Source organism: Ciconia boyciana, chromosome 8 (genome assembly GCF_034638445.1).
Source record: "Ciconia boyciana chromosome 8, ASM3463844v1, whole genome shotgun sequence".
Taxonomy (NCBI): Eukaryota; Metazoa; Chordata; class Aves; order Ciconiiformes; family Ciconiidae; genus Ciconia; species Ciconia boyciana.
In genome coordinates this window covers 33,032,867-33,047,526 of record NC_132941.1, presented here as the reverse complement: position 1 = coordinate 33,047,526, position 14,660 = coordinate 33,032,867, and the positions used below count along the sequence as shown (strand labels likewise).

Here is a 14,660-nt window from a genome sequence, read left to right as displayed (position 1 = left end):
ACATCCACCCATTCTATGTGATATACGTAGTCTCAGCCAACTGGCAGCATGTGAATTAAAATATCAGAATTACCCAGCTCCCGTCATTGAAGCTTACTTTTTCCCCACAATTAGGCTTAGAGACTTTAATTATGTGGGTAGATCAAAATAATTTCTAACTACTTCTGTAATGGATTAGTATATATTCCATTAGATTTTATCCATAAAAAATTCATAAAGAGAAAAAATGCCTTGAAAAAACTATGTAAATGCACGTTCTATACACATTGAAATAAAATTCAAGTCATTTCCTGTCAATACAATTTTTGTATTAATGGGTTTGCATTCAGAACTGTAATGTACCCATGCCAAATGCTTATGCATTCACAATTAGCTTTCTTTTCAAAACTATTATATATTGTACACAGTCCTTTTTTCTCTTTGGTGTAATAAGGACAGAGTTTAGCATTTGACGTAAGGTGCTTCTATTTAGTGATGTCAACATCTATTCTCAGCCAACTGTGCAAATTGATTAGGCCAGTTGCATCCCTTTTCATACTATCCCAGACAATTGTCTCAATTCTCAGAGATGGAGACATGTAACATACACAATGATATCTCTGCTGTGTGCATTAGACACTAACATAGACCACTGTGCATTTATTTGTTAGGGTTTTTTTTCAGTCATTCACTGAATGCTAAATATAGTGCAAGACCATAATCACTTAAGAAGCCTGCAATGCACCAGATTTTATTAGAACATTCTATGAATGATATATAGGACCAGTTGTTTGCCTTATGAATTGTACTTCCACATTCTTTTTCACTAGCAGAGGGATATAAAATGCTTAATGTATGCATACATTTTAAACAGCTGGGTAAACAAGAAAGGGACTATCTAGAGAAGGAAAATGCCAATACTTATAATTTGGAATAAAAATTAGATACCTGCCAGTTTTTCAGAGGGTTATATTTCAACAATGCTTTAGTTTTTAGTCTAATCACGTGTAGGATGTTGGCCTTTGCCTTCCCCTGCTTCCATATTTAACCTATTATAAGACCCTGCTCTCCCCACTTCACCCCACAACAAAATCACAATTTAGGTGGGAAAGGGCCTCCAGAGGTCATCTAGTGCAACCTCCTCTTCAATGCACAGCTAACTTCAAAGCTTGATCAGGTCAAGGATGGTAAGTCCACAGTCTCCAACGTGCCTGTTCCATTGCTTAGCCACTCACTATGAAAATGTTTTTCTTTACACCCAGTGAGAATTTACCTTGCTGCTACTTGTAACCACTCTCTCTTGTCCTTTTGTTGTGCAACTGTGAGAAGACTCTAGTTTCCCCTACAACCCCTTGTTAGGTACCTGAGATAGTAATTAGATGCCCTCTTAGCCTTCTCCAGGCCACATAAACAGCTCCCTCAGTCTGTGTACATCTTGTGTTTCAGTCCCCTAAGCGTATTAGCGGCCCTTCATTGCACTCTTTTCAGTTGGTCAGTCTCTCTTCAGTACTGTGAAACCTGAAACTGGACACAGTACTTCAGATGCAGTCTCACAAGTGCTGAGTAGAGGGGAATAATCACTGCCATTGACCTCCTCATTACACTCATCCTAACGCAGCCCAGTATGTGGTTAGCCTTCTTTGCTGGAAGGGTGCTCTGCTGACTCAGGTATGTCAGCCTGTTCACTTAGGCTGTCAGAGCGTCTCTCATGAAACCCTACAAAACTCTATTACTGCCTTTGCTGCTGCACTTCTCTTTCTACAGGCTGCATAGTCTGATCTTAAAAGGAAGTGGAGTCATTTGAATAGTCCCAGTTTGCAAAGTTAGGTGTACCAGGATACAATTAAGCAAAACAAAATTTTGGCTTAATATGAAGAACAGCAAGAGAAACAGCTAAGTGTTTATAGAAGAGTCTCCCAAGGGAAGAAATGGCAGAGTTATGGCTTGCTGCATTCACAACCCAGGGAGGACACAGCTGTATTAAGAATTTGCTGTACAGCACAGTTTTGTGTTAGATGTGTAATTTTTTTTAATGGTGACAATTTTGCTACAGCTTGTATTTGCTATATTCCCTGCTTCTAGATCCTCAGAACTCCAACATGGGTAAGAAAGACTTAATCAGCTTATAAAAGCAGTTCCAAACAGAAGCTAAATGGGAGGAACTGACTAGTAAGAGGATTTCTTCTTGAATGTGTATCATTTTGCTGTTTGGCAAGGGAATGAAACGAAGTGATTGCACCAAAGTGTCATAAGACTTTTTCCAACTATCCAAAGCATGCCTGCTTTATCAGCTATTTCCAGTATTTAAGGGGTTTTCCAAGGTACAGGAGATTCATCTTCAAAATCAATGGTTTGCCCTCTATGGCAATCTATTGGAGTGTTATATTTTATAAAGCTCACTAACCAAAATTAAGGGTAATGCTATGCTTAATGCAGCAGTGGAAGTTTGACTAATATGAGAAGAATTACTCTAAGTTCTTGACAATTCTGTCCCTAGCTACTGCCTCTGTTCGCAGACTGGGACATACCAGAAATATATTTTCAGCCCAGAATAACTCTTCATTGCCACTTCACAGGACAACATTCACACATACATGAAATGCTAATCCCAGGAGCAAATACTCACTTTGAAGAACTGATTTCATGTCTGTGCTACGTTACCCAGTTGTCTCACCTGTAGTGCTGGCATCTGCATAACTGTTCAGAGTTTCTTAAAACATTTCTGCCATCTAATCAGACGTTAATGGAATGGAAAACTTTGCAGAATGAAATGAGAGTCATAGCCAACAGTCAGCTGGGGAAGATTTTTCTGTCTGTCTGACCTTCTGGCTAGCCGTTGGTCTCCATCCCTCCTCTATGTAGATCAGTCAAAATGCACTTCTGCCTGACTACTGAGTTTCAAAGAGATAGTGATATCTTGGAACCCTTTTATACTACAAGAGGAGGTTTTCAATTGCAAACACAGTCTTTGCTTCTCACTCTTGATCTGAGCTATTGAGCTTTAAAAGCCACGTATAAATGGATCAGCTCTCATTCTCTGAAGCATTATAAATGCTCTCCCTGCCTTTTGAGGCTTGTAAAAATCACCTAATGTATTAAAAGCCTAGTAGCTTTATATGCAGAAGGATACAAAATATGGACCAAATTTTAGAAGCTGAAATATTGGTCAAAGATTGCATAAATTCTACAGGAGCAATACATAAATAGAGATCTCTGCAACGACATGCCATTACTGCTTTGAGTTGCTTATACTGGTGCTATACAGAGATCACAAGGACAAGTCTTGAACACAGATCTCTAATCATATGAATTGGAAGGCGTAGGGTAGGGGTGGTGAGGGGAAGAGAAGCAAAGTGGATTTTCTCTACTTTTTCATAGTTGCCAAAGACTAGTATTATTGGTCTCTGAATCACTGTTTATATACAAGAACAGCAGCCAACAACAATATTATGATTTTTAGAGAGCGTCAAACCAACAGAGCGGGATTAAATAGTAGAATCAAGGGCAGCTTAATCTCACCATCATTAATCTTTGAGAAACAGCCTTATTAACTACAACTTACTCTTCTGCACCTCTGTCCCATACTTAGACGGACATGAAAGTAAAAGACCCCAACTAAGGTTTAAGAGCCTGATATAAATCCTACTGAAACTGATGGGGAAAAGCTTTCATCAACTCCTCTGGGCTTCAATTCAGGTGATAATTCAAGAAGAAAAAGTCCATAGAATTAGTTGCAACATGTCTGTCTTAGAAAGATGAATACATATAACTTAAAGTAGCTGAAACAAAACAGCACTGAATGAAACACCTATCACTTTAATATTTTTTTCCACTAGGTTGTTCAAAGAATGTGCTGGTTTGGATTACAATTCCCCCCCTCCCAAGATTACAGTACAATTCTTCATTTATTTTGAATAGTGTGATTCTGCACAGTAGCAGCACTGTGGCTTTAATAATTCAAGATCTAAATTCAAAGTCTGAAACTCCTGTTACATTCTGTACATTCTCTACTTTTGAACCATACATTTTTTGAAGGAGAAAGCCTTTCCAGGAAGGTAAGACCTTGTGCCTCTTACAACCATTTACACCAGTTTAATTACATGATTTAGTTACACTAGCACATATTACCTTGCAAAGACTGCACTTTTGCAACACAATCTTAAATTCAGTGGGTTAGACTGGATTATATCAACACAAGGTTTCTACTGTCCAAACACTGCTCATCTATTTTAGCGGTTTACTTCGATATCTCCAAGCAAATCTAGTTACCACTTTTTTGTTTCCTCAATGAGCCAAGGCCCTAGATCATATGCAGAAAGAATACTACCAGGGTTGGTTCTGATGGACATCCTTCTGCCCCTGATACACTCTATAAATTCTAGCAAAAATGTGTAGCTGAAGGATAACAGTAATTGCACAAACTGCAGAGGAATGCACACCAATGATCCATACAAGTGAATGCACACAAGTGATTCCAAGTCTAAGAAGCAGGGAATGAAGACAGTTTGCATGTTTCACCGCAGGCTGCTTGATGAGACTTTCCCAAATTACATTTATTAGGAGTAGGTACCAAAAAGGATTCTGTCCTTTTTTAATGCTACCATTCAAAAACAATCAACCATGAAAGCACATCTTTCTTGCACATATTTGCCGTTTTTACAGAGGTTATGGAACATATTAACTCCAGGAGCTGTCAAAGTATCATTGTTACAGGCTTGAAATACAGATTAGGCAAAAGACAGAGATCTTAAAGGATTCAGGCTACTATGTATACTGTGTGATTTGCAAAGTATGGAGAAAAAGACATCACTTTCAAATTACACATACACAAACAGATAACTGTTACATTTAAATACGTCAGGAGCAGAATTTACCTTTGTAAAATAAAAAACAAACTACAACCACTAGCAGTGGTTTTGAACTTAATCAGGCATCCAGGGACCTTTAACAAAATCACAAGTATTTTAGTGCTTTGAAATTTCTCATGCATTCATTGCTTGGAAGTCATATTGCCAAAGCATCATGAATTCTATTAACAGGTTGGTTGGTTGTTTTTTTTTTCATTTTCAATAAAGTAGCAAGGTATGTAGCTTTTTATTTTTAAAGAACCCTTTACAGTCTTTTCTGAGTTAGGCAAGAGTCCTTTCCTGGATAAGGGTAGAAGAGAAGAAATACAAAGGTATTCATCTTATTTGCTCCCATACATATTGGCAAAAGTGCTAGAGTAGGGTGCATTTTGTAGCATTAAAGAAGCCTCAAGTGAACTGAATGCCTCCCCCAACTCATCTCCAAAATATTTTTGCAGGAAAAAGTATGAATTATTTACAGAAGCAACTGCCTATAAAATTTTGTCAAACTATATCTGTTATAGAAGACAAACATTTCTCCACCATTCCAATTTAAAATAGATGAACAGCACTTATTTTTTACATTCGGCTTCTAGCTGAAATTCCGAACTACAGCTAAAATACTATTGTACTATTATCGCAAGAGAAATGTTGAGAGTTCCTTAATTACAGTGTTGCCAGTGGGAACCACTGTTGCAAACACACAAAGAAAGGAGGATTAAAAGAACCAAATTCACCCCTGGAGAAATTCCAACGGAGACAGTTCAATTGCCTCAAGAAAAGCCTGACCCACAGGTATTTTCCTTAGAAGACTGGGAAGTATTTTTTGAAATGTTCCTCTTTATTTAGTGACCAATAATCTACATATATGCCTAAGCACATAACAGTCAAAAACATGTATCTGAAATAGAAGAGCCAAATTTAAGGAGTTCAAGTGTTAAGCAATAGTCGTAAATCAAAAACTGAAGCATGGATAGTCATAAGGGCCACAACATAGATATCTATCTCAGGTGTAAACGGTACCTGATGCTCAGGACAATTATTGGAACATCTGCCCTTTAGGAGCCTGTGTAGCAGCACATCTTACCGCTGACAAAGTGGTGAAAACAAGCAAGCATCTAAAGCTTAGGTACTGTTACCATACTAAGTATGTTTTTATTGCTGCAAATCCTCATCTTGAGAGTGCTAGGCCCTTGCTTCCAAAAGTGCGAGACACAGGTAATTCCAGTTGGTAATTCCTCTGGGGTGACAGCACCGCTTTTATATCACAACTTGGATTTCTTGTGTTTGGTACCTTGTTGCTTAAGCTCCCTGAATTAATGGACATTTCAGAACAACCTCGTTTCTTTCCTCATTTCACGCCTAACAATAACAAAGAATTGTTTCCTGATTCTGCATAGGTGTTGTGAGAATCATTCATTCTCCTTTATCAAAAGCACAGGAAATCCCATGAAGTTAGAAACGTGCTTAGTACAGGATTTCAACAGTCTGCGATAGACAGTGCTAGAGAACATAAATGTAATTACAAAGATTAAAAGCAACAAACAAAAACACTGCCCCTTCCCCCCACACCACAACTACAGACACACAGCAGCCCCCCAATTTTCTAATCTCTAGTCACAAGCAATCATAAGCTTGCTAAGAACTAGCACAAGCAGTTTTAAAATTTGCTCTGCTACATTTAATTCTACTGAAGGTTACTGTTTCACCCTCCACCCCCCCGCCATTGGTGTTGCACAGTCCAGAACTTCATTTTTACCTATCTGAATTGTCAACTAAATTAAATTGCCAGACCCTGTGCTGTAGTAGCTAACACATATGTACCTATTTTATTCCACTGACTGTGAGGAAAGTAATCTCTGAGAGGGCAGTAGCTTCTTTAACCAGAGAGCTAAATTTACTACTACTCGTCTCATAATGCCTCAAGTGACACACAAGCCCATAAGCAAATAAGCCGTGACCAGGATATTAAGGAGCAAGTAACACCTCTACAAAGACAAGCCTTCCACAGATGTAGCATCTTCTGACTCAAGCACACGACAATACGCAAGTTATCTGCAGGTCTGGACAAAAGTTATGTTCTCTTCAATAAGTGAGACCCAATCACAGAAGCAACAGAAACCGGTGTGGAAACAGTGAGTTTCCAAGAACATTATTCGGTAACTTAATTACATAAGCTATGCGTGTTACTCAGAAATTCATTTAAAGACAGAAAATCAGGCTGGGAAGTGAGACTTGACACTGGGAGCAGAGGTGAAGAGAGATATTGGGGTTCTTAGGTGTGCCATTTGCCTTAATAAGTACTTTGTGATGCTGAGAACACTCTTAGTGTATATTAAATAATTCATAGCATCACAACTTGCATACATGTAACATTATATACTGGCTTTCAGGAACTGCATTACCTATAAAATGACTTCCATTTTTGTTCACAAAGTATATGTTTGTCTTTGATGATGTGCTGGAGGAGGCTTATTAAATTACTAATGTAATTATTAAAGCTATTAAATTACCAATTTTGAGGGATCAAAACTGCATATCAATTCAAAGTACATTGAGATAAGCATAAATCTAACCTAAACCAAGTGTCTCTTCACTTCAATGACCCTCCTGTGAGGCTCTGAATGCTGAAATCCCTTTCTCCTGATAGCATTAACCCCTTCTTTGTATGACCCTCCCTGGCCAAAACACTGATGTAGTTATTCCTAGGGCTCACAAAACATTGTTTGGTAGTACATAATGATGGGGGGAATGCTTGGTTTGTGTTTACTTTGAGAACCCAGGGGAGAGATTGCTCCCTAAGCTTCCTGACAAGATGCTTATTTTTATTCACATTGTCACTACGTTTTCCCATGAAAAAATATTTATGCTTCAGAGGAAATGTTTCAGTAACGTGTACCAGGCAGGATAAGCAACATGTTCACTTCCCTTCCCTTTATTATGAGAAAGCAATTTTGCTTACATGAGAAAGTAAATAAATAGATTCCCTAGAGATGCCTGGGAAGGGGTCATTCTTGCAGGGAACCCGTCTTGAAAATATTAGCAGTGTGTCACTGTGTTAGATGACGTGTAGAGGTTTCATTTGTAATTGCAAGAAAAGAATACATCAGAGATTTATTGTTTCCTTTGTTCAAAGAAACAGACCATTCTTGTACAATCCTAATTAAAAAGGTTTTCCCTTCTGACAAATTTTAGTAGCATGTTATGTTCCTATCTGCATTATTATAACATACACTTAATACATATGGCAAGATATAAATCCACCTTTTGTTAATGCTTCTGAACATATAACAGACTGGGAAGGCCAATGGGTGAAAACTATGTAATTTCATTGATTACTCCAAACTTCAAGCGGGGGGCTGGACTATATGACCTCCCGAGGTTCCTTACAATCTGAATTTTCCTGTGATCCTAAATTAAGGAGATGTATTTGGGTTTACTAACTTACATGTTTACTGTATCAACCTGTGAAGATCTGTGCGTGGGACTTGGCAAAAGCATTATTAATATGCACCTGTAATTCATGCTGGCAACAGCCCTACCTTTTCCCTAGGCTGCACAGAGCAGTAATAGAGAAAGCTGCCTGATTGCATGAAAGAGTACCTGTGTATTTGTGGTACAAGCTCTTTCTTCATCCCAGGATCTCACTCATTTCCTGCATCTGCAGTTAGTCTGTGTAAGTATTCACTCTTGAAAATTAGACTTAGCAGCTTCCGTTTCTTTGATGCTTTGAAGAAAAGCTTGACATTGGGTCAAAAGCTACTATGTGCAGAAGCCACCCATTACACTAATTCTGCAAAAACACAGATCCTTTATACATTTGTTTTTATCTACAGGAATATCAGAAAGCTGACTAATCCTGTAAGTGAAAGGATTAATTCCAGGACTTTTCAGTTAAGACTTTCAGTACAAAGTTCTCCAAGTCCCAGGTGCTATAACTTTAAAACACCTGACCAAAAGCTGCTGGACAGAAGGACAGCAGTGACAGGCAACACTAAGTGAAATGAGTCAGGTTTTGTGGGGGTTTTTTTGTTTGTTTGGGTTTTTTTAATTTCACCATGGGAATACTTACCTCACAGGAGAAAATAATGTTCATATCCATTTTGAACAGCTTGATCAAAAGCAGAATTCCATTAAAGATATTTCATGTCTTTCTCTTAATGTGGCACTCCTGAAGGGGAAAGGAAAAAAAAAGGAAAAAAAAGAATAAACCTTACTATTTTCAACCTAAAATTACAACACATGCAATACCAAAGACATCTCTTATGATCCATTTTATACTGTAAAACAGACCCCTGCTTGGTCAACAAAACAGTCCTTCAAAGTTTCAAACAGGTAAACTGAATATCTGCATTAAAATACTAACTGTACACTCCAATGCATTGAAGAAATAATGGATAGATAGATGAGCTTTTAAGCTTAACTGGAGATTGACACAGCTCTGTCAAATAAAGCTTGTTCTTGAATATTTTTCCTCTGCATTTAGATAAAAAAAAAAAATCACCTTACATGTCAGAACCAAACACTGCTGTATCACAGTTAACCAGCTCTTCATAGGTTAGCTAAAAGACCCTGAGGAGGGGGTTTTTTGCCCACCTTCAAGAAGGTGACAAGACTCTAAAATACGAGCTGACTGCCTGATGACATGTGAACTGGGACTTCTGTGTTGCTTCCACCTTCCGTCCCAAACGAAATTAATTATAGAAGTGCTTCACTGGGCTTGGTAAATGTCTGCATTACTGTGGCTTGGTTCCCATCCAGGAGCAAGGCTGAGGTTTTCCAAGAACCTAAGGTGGGAGCAACATTGATTTCACCTCAGATGCTGCCCGAAAAGCAACACTCAATGACACAAGTAGCTTTCAGAGGTTTCCTGCTAGCTTGAAAAGCAGAAGTGAAATGCAGATTCTTCAGCTGAAGAGGCTAGTGGCCTGCTTAGCTTTTCTAGGCATTTCTCCCTCCTTATCAGTAACATTTCAGAGTTGAATTTAGGACTGAAGTTAGTTTCTCACAGAAATTCTCACCTTCTGTAGATACCCTGCACAAAACAGTGCAGGCGAACACAGAAAATGAAGTAACACCTAATTCCACCTTTGTGGAACAGGCAAGCCACTGGAATTGACACTAGAGCTAGAGACATGATCTTTATATCCCTCTAGAAGTCCTTCCCTTCCCTAGAAGCACCTTTGCTACTTATCCATAAGCATTTTAGTGGCAAAGACCATATCAGTCTTCCTTAACTGCCATGTTTCATGCCGCTATGACTGTTGAGAATCTTCTCACCATCTTTTCTATTGTGTTCACCCTGACTTTCTCCAAGGCAGGCCCTTACAGCCTCCACATGTAGCTTTCGTAGCTTTGTGAGCCGTACAAATAACAGCCTTATCCCACAATGAAACAAAACCCCAGATAATGAATTAAATAGTGGTATTAACATACACAGGGCTCTCAAACTGTTTAAATACCTATTTATGTGATACTGTGCCATTCACAACTCTTAATTTGTTTCCTCAGTACTGATGGCAGATTAGAAGTTACTTGCAGCTTCTTTCAGAACATCGTTCTTAAAAAAAAAAAAGGGCGATCTGGTTTATCTGATAATAACATCAGAGCTTTTTCTGGTTTTATTTCACTGAGATCTCATACATTTCAACCAGCCTTTCTCTGCTTTGCTCTCATTAAAATCCACAGACATGGCCTCCACGGATACATCGAGATCCTTCTCACTCTCAGATACGCAAAGTCCTTCCACTAGCTCATTCATAATTATTTTTCAGAAATCATCATTTATTTATATTATTGTCCTATTAAAGGCCACATTGAGACTCTCCTGCTTGCTGAGAGATTTTTTTAATTGTTATGCTGTAAAGTCAGACCAGTTGTTTGAAGAGTGTAAACAGATAGAAATGTAGTTAAACCTGATTTTCGTCATTACTAAAGCATAAGCCTAAAAGCTCCACTTCACAGAAAAAAGTTTCTGGCCTCCATCCCCCTGCCCCTCAATCTTACTTCCGCTTTCTGGTTTTGAAGATAGTTGGGACCACAAAAGAAAGGTTATAATCTTAATTAGCATTGCACTACTGATTACAACTCCAAATTATAAACATCTTCCCTACTATAGTAGTGGAGGCAGATCTTCTATTTCTGTGATGATGATCTGCACTCAGAAGAATAGAGCAGCTAAACCTTATGTGCAACTTCCTTATCTGAGTCTTGAGGAGCTCACAGCTGAAAAGAGAGGTGGCCTTATGTGACTCTTACGCTGTGTGCCTGCACCAGAGAGCATCAGTTCTGGCCACACGAGTGCAATTCCTTCTCTCTTCCATCTGCTCCTCACCCAGGCAGGCATTAACTGAACTAATGCTCACCCACAACTGCAAGCACACTATGGTGCTGCCTGAAGGACATGCAGTAAGGTCACCGTAAGCTGAGGTAAACTAAAGCCAGTTGGAACAAAGAGTCATTCAGGGAGGGATATACTTATATGGTCTAATTCTCCAAGGTGGGGAACTTCCTTTAAATAGGTGGGAAGGGGAGGAGCAGGTGGTTGTTGCCACAGGTTGGCAGATGATACAATTGCAGTGCAAACGAGGCCCAGAAGGAATGCAGATGAGACCATGTGGAATGCTGGGCTCCCTGAACGGCTCCTCAGGGCCAACACGTAACCAGTCACATGTGATCTTGCCTAGGAGCCTCTTCTGCTGTGGACAAGTCACTCCTCTAACACAATGACACTAGAGAAAACTCAAGAAAAACTCAGCCCAATTTTCTCCTCAAATCCACCCCAGCTTCACCTTTGGGTTGTTCAGCAGCCTAAGTTGATCCAGTCTTTTTTCTCCCCCAGTTTTTTTTTCTTTTTTAAGATTATTACCAAACTAACAATATTGCAGAATTTTATCCTCTCAACCTACCTAAGAGCTTCCTTTTACTAGCCTATCATCTCTATGTATTGGTTTCATGTTTCTGTAACATCACGCATTTTCAGTACATCTGCCCAAAATCTCTTCAACAAACTTTGAGGAATTATGTGGAAGAAAAGTAATTGCTTATAAGCGTGATGTTTCTGCTTTTTTTAATATGGCCTTACTTCAAACTTCTGCTTTTAAAAGTTCAAATACGGGAAGAAGTTAAAGTAAAAGAAAGACCAGAACCTTAGTTCACTGTTGTAATCTTTGCTATGACACACCTCACTTACTGTACATTACATGGTTGAACAGACAGTAGAAATTTTACTTCCCATTGATACCTAAACCAACATTTCCTCTCAACATATTTTCAAACCTTTAATGTTCTGGAATCCATAGTAAATGGAAGTGTTTTGCCCTTCCTACTTCAGGTTAGACAAGTGTGCTTTTTCTGGGGTCTCCCCTAGAGATAAAGGAATTTTTTCCTGTAGTGATTACATAGACAAAAGTAAATGATGACATGTGATGTAAATACTTTTATCTAAGTAAGTACAAATGACGGCATTTGGTGAGAAGTTGACAATCAGGTTCTAAAAGAAGATAGGATACTATGATTGCCACTAACCCTACCTTAGGAGCACCCACGACGACTCAGTTAACAGCTGCTAGACAAAAGTGTATATACAAAAGCTCTAGTTTCCTATGCTTCCCAAGTAGGGAAAAGCTTTGCCCTTTTTTCGTTCCTCTTTTCTGAGAGCTGCCAAAGAGCTGGGTACGGCCCACTGCTTCTCCCCCAGAGGACTTCAACAACTGTAAGGAGCAGAAAGGGCTCTCTAACTTCATCCTCCTGCTAATCTTTTTAGAGACACGTCCTTCTTCGCAACCAGCTCCTCTTGTATCCGGTTCTCTACATGCATTTGCACTCTGTACCAATTGCAAATTTCATTCATGTAAGGCAGAGACCCATTAATAATTTAAGATTAAAAAGGAACCTAAGGGCAGGAATATTCCATTTTTGCTCATATGATAGATGTTACTCTGCTAGTACATCAACTCAAGTTATCTTTGTGCATGCTACGTTAATTCAGTAAATTGCTTTTCAAACAAAGTGCATTCAGAAAGCGCCTGGAGAATCTATACGAGAGGAAAGTTTAATTTTTATGGCGAATGTGCCAGGTCAATATCCAGGAAGAGAAATACAAACAGGTTTTAGTTTTGTCCACCGAGCTTTCAAAAAGAGGGGGTAGCCATAATAAATCGTATAAAGAAGTCATCTGCACGCACAAGTAAAAGCCATATCAGGTGTAGTGATAAATACCCCAGCGCACTATTTACACCATATTCAACCAGAGAAACAATAATACAGGTAACGGTATTTAATAGCTCGGTAGCGTTGCAGCGGGACCGCCTGCACACCCAAGGGAGCTGTCAGCATTTTTAGCCTTACCGGGGAAAGGAACGGGACACCAGGTCGGGCCAGGCAGATGCCGGGTCTCCCCCGGGGGCGGGACGCGGCGGCCCCTCTCAGCCGCCCGGAGGAGCCGGGAGCTCCTGTCAGGATCTGCCCTCCAAGAGGGGCGGCGGCTGGCGCCCCCCGGCCTGCTGGGCAGCACCGCCCCGAGCCCCTCGCTGCCTCAGCCGCCTGCCGCTCCTTCCTCCACGGCGGCTGCCAGCGCCTCCTGCCCCGGCAGCTCCCACTCCCCTCGGGTCCAGCGGAGCTTGCCACCCCGAGCGGCTCCGGGCGCGCAGGGTCACCCGTACCCTCGTCCCGACACGCCCGGCCCGGCAAGCGCCCTGGAGAGACTCGGGCAGCGCCTGACAGCAGCAGCGGCGGCAGCGGCGCCTGCCTTCCTGTCTGCCTGCCTGCCTGCCTTCCTCCCTGCCCGCCCGCCCGCCCGCCCCGCGGGAGCGCGACCGGGGCCGCGCGTCTCACCTGAGCGCGGAGCGGGAACCCGCTGGGGACAGGGTAGAAGTGCCAGCCGCCGCCGCCCGCAGCGCTCTGCCCGGCGCGGCCCGCCTCCTCAGCGGTGCGGTGCGGTGCTGTGCGGCCCGGCCGGCGGGGAGTGGAGCGGCCGACGCGCCCCAGCCAGCCAGCCAGCCAGCCAGCCCCCCGGGGCGGGCTGCGCCGGGCCGTCACGTGAGCGCGCTCCAGCACGCGGTGCCGTTACGGCCGTTGCAGCCGTTACGGCCGTTACAGCCGCGCGCGGCGGCGGCGGGAAGGGGGGGAGGAAGGGGGCGTGGCGGCGCTGCGCTGCGTGGTGCCGCGCGCCGCCGCTCAGGTGAGGTGCGAGGGCTCCTGCGGCCCCGGCACGGGTGTAGCCGTGGTCCCCACGGGGCTCTTCGCCCCCGCGGGAAGCGGGCAGCGGTGCGCCGCCTTCCCTGCCCTCGGGAGAAATCGTTTCCAGGAATTGAGGGGCCGGCGAGGCAGGAAATCCTGCGGGGCCCTGTGAGGGGAGCAGCCGCGCTGGTGGGGCCGGGCTCAGGCGTCCCCGCAGCGGGGAGGTCCCCTGTCCCCCTCTTCCGTATGACTAGCAAGGACACCTGCGCTCGGTCTAAGCGCACGCATGATGAAATGTTGAATCCGATTGTGGGATCGGGGTCTGTTACATTTCGATGGAGTGTGTATACTTCTGTGTTTAACGTTTCTGTCTGCTGACTAAATTACACTGCGATTCACCTCGGTTTCCCCACAAAGAATTAATGTTAAGCCCGTTTTCCTACCAGGATGTTTCCCATTTACACCGTCTTTAGGGTGTCTGACCTCTGTATCAATAATACACTAACGGAACTCTTTAAAGAGAACAATAGTGGGAAGTCATAAGTAATCCAGCGCCATACAGTATTTAAAAAGGTTGTAGAGCATATTGCTGAAACGCTTAGGTAAAGCTTGGGGAATGGCCCAGTAGCCTGGTATTAAAGGAATTCTCTGCTT

General features: G+C 41.8%; 1 protein-coding gene across 3 annotated transcripts in view; it reads right to left on the bottom strand.

The window, feature by feature from the left end:
• RHOBTB1 (Rho related BTB domain containing 1) overlaps positions 1 to 13,939 on the bottom strand; it is a 53,985-nt gene extending 40,046 nt beyond the window's left edge. For all 3 annotated transcript variants that reach the window (XM_072871275.1, XM_072871276.1, XM_072871277.1), the window contains exons 1-2: positions 13,662 to 13,939; positions 8,899 to 8,997 (exon numbers count right to left, since the gene is read on the bottom strand). The gene's annotated coding sequence lies outside the window, so the exon portion shown is untranslated. The remainder of the gene's footprint in view (positions 1 to 8,898; positions 8,998 to 13,661) is intronic.
• Positions 13,940 to 14,660: the final 721 nt, after the last annotated feature.